Consider the following 9,332-nt stretch of genomic DNA (forward strand, 5'->3'; position numbering starts at 1 on the left):
CTCTAGTGTTGTATCTTACCAGCTGGCAAATACCTGGGGGATCTCTGACCTTCAAATAGACAGAGATGGACAGATGCCTCATCTAAAACTTGGGAGCCTTCCATTAAGTGTCTGTTAGCTCTTGTTAAATTCAAGTAACTGGCCAGTGGTCTCAGTTGAGGGTTGTTCCCCCACCCATGAAACACTGTACCTGTACCTCTGACCTCTGAGGCTGGACAAAGTGCTTCCTTGGCTGTGAGGCAGCTTTGCTGAGCCACGTAACTGATGAGCATTAACTGTTTCAGCTCTAGCACAGCCAGAGCTAATAAGAGTGTTTGGCTTGTTTGTTTCTATAGTATTGAGGAGTAAGGTTTGAGCTGAGTCACTAATTGCAGAGCTGAGGACGTGAGATGCTCTGTGATCCTGGCAGCAGATTAATCTGTATTTGTCTTAGGTATAAACCTGATTGCCCAAAGATTTTACTTAGTAAATATCTAGAAAGCAGACAATAGAGGTTTTTCAGTATTTAAGGAAATAATGGGCACGTTCTGATCTCAGTATTTCAGTAGTAAATTGTGTAGCTGAACTTCCCTTCTTGCCCAAATAGACTTCAGAGGTTTCTAGTTCTTAATTCAAAATGCATTTTGCATCCTGACATTAAAATATATACACATGTGCACATTCCATCACAGGCTGGAATATCATGGCTCACCCTTTACCTGCAAGAGGGGCTGTTTAATCCTCAAAATACCTTTCTGGCATGATTAGCAATGACCATCTGCTTTATTTTACACCTGACAAAAGTTTGGTTTATAAACTCATTTATGAGCAAAAGCTGGTGAGGTTGGGACCCAGAGCTGCTGACAGTGCAGCAACGGTGTATGGGCATCTGAAAAGATTTTCTTCTTGTTGTTTCAAGTCTTGTAGAGTTAAAACCTGAGAGAGTTAAGCAGCAGCCTGATGTTGGTGTGTGTGCGTCTGTGCAACATCCATGGCAAAGCTGGTAGCCTTGTACCTTATTGTGTAAGGCAAACTGTTAAGGTCATGTGAGATTACAACCACAGTATCTTTGAGTCTGGCTGCTTCCATTTCTGATCACACATCAGATTTTTTTTGTCCCTAGAAGCAAGATCTGACCTGCACAGGCACCTTCAGTTCCTGTATTGTTGAGGCTGAAAGCTGGTTGTGTTGATATGAGAACAGGGGAAGTAGGTTTCTGAATGTGGCAGAAGTATTTTTTGAGCTTTGGGTTGAGTGGCATTAATAGTCAGCTGTGTTTGAGTTGTGATTCAAGTTAATTTGTACCTTTAAAAGTAAAATAAAATAAGCTTTATTCTGCAGGAAAAGTTAGTTCAAATGTTTTAATACTGAATCATATAAAACCACTCTCACAGAGGTGCAACACTGAAAGTGAACAAAAGCCCCGAACCCTGCTGCAGGAGCTCTGTGTGTTCTCTGTGCAAACAAACTTATTTTTTCCAAAACTGACTTTAAAAGCCAACCAGAAGTCAGGGATCTTGTGACAGGGAGCAGGGCTGCCAAGGGCGAGAGGAGCTTGTTTTGCAATGGGGCCCGGGGGCATTGCTCCATCTGGAAGCCAGGCTGCCGATGTAAAACACTGTTTTTGAGGGCTGGAGGGGGCTTTCCTAAACAAATATATTTCCTAAACAAATACAAATAGATTCTCTGCTATGTGCAGGGGAAACCTGCTGATGCTATCACAGGGAACCTTTGATCTGTTGATCTGGAGCTGCTGTACACTGTGAAACCATTCCAAGAGGCACGTGCTCAGAGCCATGAAGGCAGAGGTTGAAAGGTATGTAGGGCAGTGGGACGCTGGTGGGTGCGGGGCTGGGAGGGTGGCTCTGCCTCCCACGAAGAAGCCCAGTCTCTAGAAGTCTCTCAGCCTGCCCTGCAGAAGGAGTGCATGTGCCAATCAGTGGGAAAAGATGAGGTTTTTGTGGCAATTCTGGACCATAAAAAGCTGTTTGTGCCTTGTGTTAAACAGCAAATGAAACTGCTTCTGGTCAGGATGGATGTGCCCCTGCCCCAACACCCTGCTCACCCTCCTCAGTGCTGGTGTTGGGCAATGCCTCCTGCAGCTCTCGGGGCTGGGCAGGGAAACCCATAGGGAAACAGGAGGCTGTTTCTGGCCATAATCTCCTTATAGGCCTGAACTAATCATCTGTTTCCTTGTGATGGTCAAATAAGCCCCATGGCACGGGGTGGTGTGTACCGCCCGGTACCCGGTATCACTGATAAGACCATGAACCTGCTTCTGCTTGCCCATGTAAATTATCTTCCCTCCTGTTCTTCCTCTTTTATCTTCCTCCTTCCTCAACCTCCCACTTTTTTATGACAACCATCAACAGTCCAAACCCCGCAGCATTTTGATATTTGTTGATCCTCTCCTTTCCCCTCCAGGCTGCTTTACCCAGGGGTGCAGGAGCAGCAGGAGCAGGTCAGGCACAGCACTGACACGGTGGTTGGTTGGTGGGTTCAGGGGCTGCTCCCTGTCCGGCCTTCAGCCTCGAGGGCAGAGGACAAGGTGCTGCTCTTTGCTGCTAGCCTATGGCTGCTTTACTAATGACAGTCCTGCAGCAGCTCTGAGGCCTAAACACTGTTTTCTCTGGCATGACAATGAACAGACTCTGCACATGTATGAGCTGCAGCCCTCCAGCCATGCTGTGCTTTGTTGCCTCTGCTCCTCCCAAAGAAGCCGATGGATTTTGCTCTAGCAGCATCTTTTTTCCCCTTTCCCCCGAAACGTTTTTCACAGCATAGAGGCAGCAAACACAAATTAATGCCCTTTAATTACCTACCCATAACACACAAAACCAAAAGGTTTCTCACGTCATGCCTTCAATGTTTACTAAAATAGAGACTTTGCTCTGGCAGACTTCTCCTTCACCGGCCAAATCTCATGCTGAAGGTTAACAGCTCCCGAGTTAATGATTATCTTTCCTTGTTTGCTCAGTGTTTCAGCCTTAAAATATGTAAATATGACTCCCCCAAGTAATTTCTGTGACCAGCCAGTGACAAGCCCTGAAGACATAAACACGTCTATTAGCAGAGAGAAATGTTACTCCCTTGCTTGGCCTCCTCAGGCTCCCAGAAGTATCTGCTCACCCAGAAAACAGCCAGCACAGGATAAGACCTTCTGCTTGGGCTGGTGATTACGTGCAGCCTGCTATGAAAACCCCCTCTCAGAATAGCCATTTCTAATCTCCCCCAAGGCCGTTAATCAGGTTTCTAATCCAGCAAAGCTGTCCATACTGTAACATTCTGCAATTCCCAGGCCTGTATTAGAAACTCCTCTTGCTTACAGCATTTACTGGGTCAAGGGACTGATGGCAACACTTGACGGGGCAGAAATAGCTGCAAATATTTTGAGACAGATCTGAGATGGTGGTTGATGCCATGACCTGGGAGCACCTCACCTGTCAGCGCTAGACGTTACTGGGGGCTCATCTGTGCAGAAATACAATGCAACATCAGCTCCCAGTTTGATATTTTTCTGAGGACTGAAAGCATTTTCTGCTTTTCTGGAGACAAATGCAATAGCTGGTCCTGTCTGATCACTATCAGTTTAGACAGAAATGGCCTGAAGTGTGACAGTCAAAGCTTTCTGAGCAACTTCATGAGAGCAGAGGTTTTGCCTTGCTGTACCTTTCCTAAACTCCAGCTGGGGTAATCACATCTGCCTCTTGCCCACCTTCACCTGAGTGGTTCTGACTGTCTTGAGGGACAGCTGGACTCAATAATCTTAAAGGTCTTTTCCAACCAAAATGATTCCAAGACCTGATGTATTGCAGAGGTGGGGTGGTATGACTGATGTGGGTGGTTTGCCACCCAAGTATGTTGTATTTGCAGTATTAATGGAGCTCCCTCTGGCAAAAGGTACTCACAGAGAGTGTCAGCATCCTCATACATGGCTGTACACAAGCATGCTGTATTAGTGAGGCAATGGGCTGTTAAATCTCCTCCTGTTACAGGAACTTTAAGAGGCTCCCTGCACCCCAGGACAAGGTTTAGACTTTGAAGCTCTGGTTGAAGAGATGCAGCCTCCCCAAGGGGCTCAGCTGGAGGACGCTGCTAGGATGGAGAGGATGGTGACAGGGGGCTTTCCTAGTGCTCAACAGTGTCTTGGCTGCTGGTAGGGGGATGCCAGGGCCGAGCCCCACCTGGGGATTTGCCTTGGTGCTGCACTGACAGCTCCCTGGCACCTAACCCAGGAGGGGGAAAAGGGTTAATGAAACTAAGCAAATGAAGTGAGATGTGTGAACAGCTCAGGTAACCAGGCACAGCTGATGTCCTTGGGATGTGCACAGCCATGTGCCTCCCCAGGAAAAGTCCCTGCCCCCATTGCTGTCCCCCAGTATGCTGCAGCAGCCCGTTCGCAATGCACATGCACAGGCGAGACAACAAATACAGTGTGTTTTTTTTCTTTATTTAACTTTTTCCTCCCAAGAGGCTCCAAGGTCTTGAACCTGGGGTTTTACTGAGCTGGCTGTTCATTTGCCTGGGCCTGTGTGTGTATGTATATGTTGGGGGACACACGCTTTGCTGGTGGCAGTTTTCTCCCTGTCAGGGCCAAGGGGGCTGGAGCAGCCCCATCCTGCAGCTGACGGCCATCAGCACAGACTGCAGCCACCCCCATGCTCTTTCAGCCCTCAGCCAGTGCCCAAATCACCTACATCAGAACCAGACCAGCTGTCCTGCCCTAGAGCTTTGCTTTCAGGTTATGCTGTGAACATTTGTCTATATATTTTAACATACTTTTCCCCCACCCATTTCCCCTCATTAGCATTGTTTAGCCCATGCTTGGGAAGTCTTCCACACCCTGTGAAGCCCAGAGCCCCTGTTGCTTTCCCACTCTCTCCCCAATTCACATCTGGCTGGCTCTGTGCCTCATCTTCCATCCATGACCTGTGCCCTGTGGCCTGTCCTGTCCCAAAGCCTGTCCAGCTCCAGACTGCACACAGGAGTGGTGGGAGGGGAAAAACATGTTAATGCAGGGCCCTGAGCAGGGCAGGGGTGCAGGGCCGATGTGCCCCTGCTGCTGGACGCTGCTGGCACCAGGCAGTGACACATTTTGCTGCTGGGGGCTCTGGTTGTAGATGTCTCATTTCTTGCCTTTGCAGCAGCAGCTTCACCTGAACAAGAGCTTTTGCTGCCTGCCCAGCACAGCACAGGATGGCCAGTGCTCAGGGTCCTTGTCCACTGTGCAATGTTGGATCACATCAGGCCACAAACTTGCAGCAAAACTATTGCCTTGGTTTCCTGGAAATGTAGTGGCCAGCTTGGCAAGCCAAAACCAGTCCACAGGGCTTGTTAAATCAACACAGCACTGACTGTCACACCGAGGTTTGCACAACAAAGCATTTGCAGCTGTTCCCCGGGGTGAGGGTCAGTGTTTGAGCACTAGAGGAGAGGCAGCCCTTTGAACAGCTTTTCAGGTAACAAACCCATATTTATTAAGCCATGTTTGATGCAATATCTGTTAACATGTGTCGCACCAAGGAACTGCTGCAGCTGTGGAGAAGGCTCACAGAGTCCCTGAGCAACAGGTCAGTCAGTGTGTGCTGGAGAACAGAGAGGAGCAGCATCTCCCAGCTGGCAGCCGGTGAGTGGGACCAGGTAAGGCCTCTGGGCAGTCCCACCTGGCTTGCTAAGACTGTTACTCAAAAAGTGGGATTGTGCTTGGTGTGGAGGAAGCCCACCTGCACTCAGACTCCAGATACTGCTGTGTTTTGTGTCTGTGTAGACAGAGGTGCTGGGGCAGTTCCCCAAAGCAGCACACCCAGCAGCACATCCCACACTGTGTTCATACAAAACCTTGCCTAACACTCCACGCCTGTATCATCAGCCCTCTGGTGCCTGGCAGGGCTGGGGGTTCCATCCTCATCAGTCTCTGATCCTTCTTCAAGAACACAGTCATTAACAAACCTTACCTGTAAAGCAACCAGGCCCACCCTATCAAGGTGTTGATAATGCTCTCTACCCCTCAGGTACAGAAACCTATTCCTATTCCTGGACACCCTGTAAGAGAATGGCATGTCTGTCCTGAGCCCATGTTTATTCCAATCAATACCATTTTAATGTTAGTTCTAACTACAAAAATACCTGTGCCTGCTGTGTATTAGTTTAATCTCCTATGATCTTTCATCTGGTTACAGGGCTGTTAGATGCTCAGGCTCGTGGCATGGGAAGAAAAATGACCTCTGATGAACATAAGCTGAGGTGCAGCTGCAGCAGTGGGACGTGGGCAGTGCCCAGCTCTCCTTCTGAGGGGGGCCCCCAGAGCCCTTCTCAGACACCCCTGAACCCCTGGCCACACAGCAAGGCTGCCCCTTGCCATTCCTTTGAATCACTTGGCTTTTCTTTCCTCTTTGCCTCTTTTCCCTCATTTTTCTTTCTCCTTTCTCTTCTCCTTGGCTGTTTCAGCCTTTCTGCTGTGTCACGAAGGGACAAAGTCTGACAGCCAGGAGCAGCTCCTTGCTCCGTCAGACGCTGATATCCAGCAATTCCATGGCCTGACCTTGCTGTCTGGGCCATGACCCTTTCCTGGGGCAGGAGCAGCACCGGTGCCTGTGTCTGCTGGGAGGGAGCCTGGCTGGTGCAAGGTGCGACATCCGAGCCCTGTGACCGGGAGAGCCGTGGCCCCAGCGCCTGTGTGTGAGCATTAACACGCAGTTAATGTGCCAGTCTGGCCACTCAGAAATCCCAAGACTTGTAACAAGAGCTGAGGCTTTACCCGACACTGTCTCTGTGAAGGGCTTCATGGAAACTCCTCTGCTCTCTGGGCATGTCAAGCTTGTCTCCTGTGAGCCATGCAGGAGGTCCCTGAATCAGGTGCGAGAGGGGAGGGCAGTAGCCAGGCTGTGTGAGTCTCCACATCAAGGGTCATTGAAATCTGTCCCTCAGCTGGCCCAGTTGGTAGAACTGCTGGTTACCTTTCTTCCCTATTTTTTCTCATTTCCCTCTTTTTTCCCCCCTTTTACATGAAGCCAAACTGCACAAACATTTGATCCCCCTGGGACACTGGACTGGGCAGTGCAGTGAGTGCTGAAATCTCCCTGCCATCAGCTCCAGCACTGCCCAAACCCAGGCTGAGAACGTTCTGTGCCCAGACTCACTGCAGCTGTGTGGGGTGTGAGGTGTGGGCAGGGACCTGCCTGTACATGGGCACCTTATGGGGTGGGCACTGAAGCCACCAGACAGGCAGAGACATGGACCTGAGGCCCATCCCTTCTGCGCTCCATCGCTCAGCGCTCTGCCAGCACCTCTCCTTGGGACGAGCTCTGAGTGGCCTCACCCTTGGAAAAACACATACATGCTAAAAAAGAAACCAGGCCAAGTTGCAGCCATGTGTAACTGGTTTTAACTGGGTGTTTAACCTGCTCTTCTGATCCTTTTTCAGTTAATTTTGACAGGCACGCTGCAAATTGCTGCCTGTGCTTTTGTGGGGACGTTGCAGACAGCAAAGAGCTCTGTCCTCTGTGCAGCTCCAGGCAGGAAGCTGGGAGCAGGATGGGGGTCCATCCCTAAGCACCCCAGCCCCAGGGCTGTGGGGGTCTGGGGAGCACCCTGCCACAGCACACATGTGATGACCGGCAGCCGAGATCCCTCATCTCAGTGCTGAGGAGAAACGCTGCGGATCAACTGATGAATTCTTCCCGGAGCATCTGGTGTCCCTGCCACGAGGGCCCTTCCCAGGCACAGGGGTGCTGAGCTCTGCAGTTTCCCTTCTGGAAAGGTTTCAGGGGCAGCATGGAGCACGAGAGGGTTTTGCTGAGCCCACAGCCTGTGATCTTGTTCCTGGACTTGAGACACCTCCTGAAGCCGCTCTTGGCCCCGTTCCCTGCTCCTCTGTCCCCAGGACAGGCTGTAATTGTCTCTTGGCAGGACAGCCCTGACCTGAGCACTCTGGCTCCCAGCAGATTTCCCCAGCCTCACTGTTTGCAAAAAACCCAGTGATTTATTCTTGTCAGCTCAGCTGGGCAGAGAGAAACCCATGTTGCTCTTTACATCTATTCTTACATTTGGGTTTTGTTTTTTTACACAGTTTGCCAATAATAATACAGCAGGAACAGCTCCCAGCCCCGTAACTCTCAGTTTTCTACCCCTTTCTTTTTTTGTGGCAGGAGCCAGCCTGATTTCTTGCCAGCCCAGTGTCTGCTGACCAGGTGCCTGGCGGTGATGCAGCTGGGGATTAGCCATGGTGAGAGCCGTGCTCCCTCAGCCCCGCACAGCCATGGGGACAGAGGTGACACCCTCCCTTTGCTGCCACTGACAGTCACTGGGAAGAGGCAGCTGAGACCCTCACCAGTGGAAACATGGCTGCATGAAATGTAAAAATAGCACAGATTGGGCTTTACAGGCCAGTGCTTGGGGTGGGAATTCTCCAGGAATACATCTATTCAGGAAACACAATGGTTCCCGGCCTTTCTGGTGCCATGGGATGAGGGTGTTAGTGGGGAGGCACCAACTGCACTCCTGCAAGACCAGACCGGGGAAAAGCCCGACTGTGATGGGCAGAGGAGGAGCTGTGAAAGTCTGACTCAGTGCTGGGAGGTGGGGTTGGTCTGTGTTAACTGGTTTCCTTGTTTGCACTGGGCTGGCGAGGGAGACAACCTGCCCTGCCGGCCCCCACCCCGCAGCCGATGCCCTCCCTGCAGAGCCTGCCCGGGTAAGCATGTTGTGTGGGCAGAGGGTGGGGGAAAGAATACATCAGTGTCTTAAAATGTGCCTCTCCAGGTTACTCACGATGTAAATACATGCTCTTAAATAATCAAAGCTGTAATCAAAGTTAGTTAACATCTTCCCCTTGTGTCTCTGCCTGTCTGCTTGCAGGGCTCTGTGAGGTCTGCAGCCACAAAGCACAGCTGAGGACCTGGGAATGATGGGGACCAAGAGTCGGGATTGCTGGAGATGGAGCAGGATGGGGAAATTAGGATTATTGCTTGAGGTGAGGCTCCTGTTGCCCAAATCAGGGCAGTGAAGGACCAGCACCCAGTCCTGCTCCTGCTAGCCAGGGTCCATGCCTCTGTCTCTGGGCAAAGACAAGCTGCTGACTTGAAGCCTGGGAGTCCATTTCAGCTCCATTCCCTTTCCCCAGCAGCCCTGGCTCCCCATGTCCCCCCAAGGGAGGCCAGGAGCATGACTCCCCCTTCTGGGCCACCCAGACTCCCCAGCAGGGGAAGGTGAGTGGGCTGACCCAACATCCTGGCGCTGAGATGGCCATTAGCTGGGATGGCCAAGCCCTCGTGCCCTCCCCATCCCCACCTCCTTGCTGGCCCACAAACCCAGCTGCAGCCCAGGCTGTGCAACAGCTAAATACTGGGAAACTG

The sequence above is a fragment of the Colius striatus genome, chromosome 17 (assembly GCF_028858725.1).
Source record: "Colius striatus isolate bColStr4 chromosome 17, bColStr4.1.hap1, whole genome shotgun sequence".
Taxonomy (NCBI): Eukaryota; Metazoa; Chordata; class Aves; order Coliiformes; family Coliidae; genus Colius; species Colius striatus.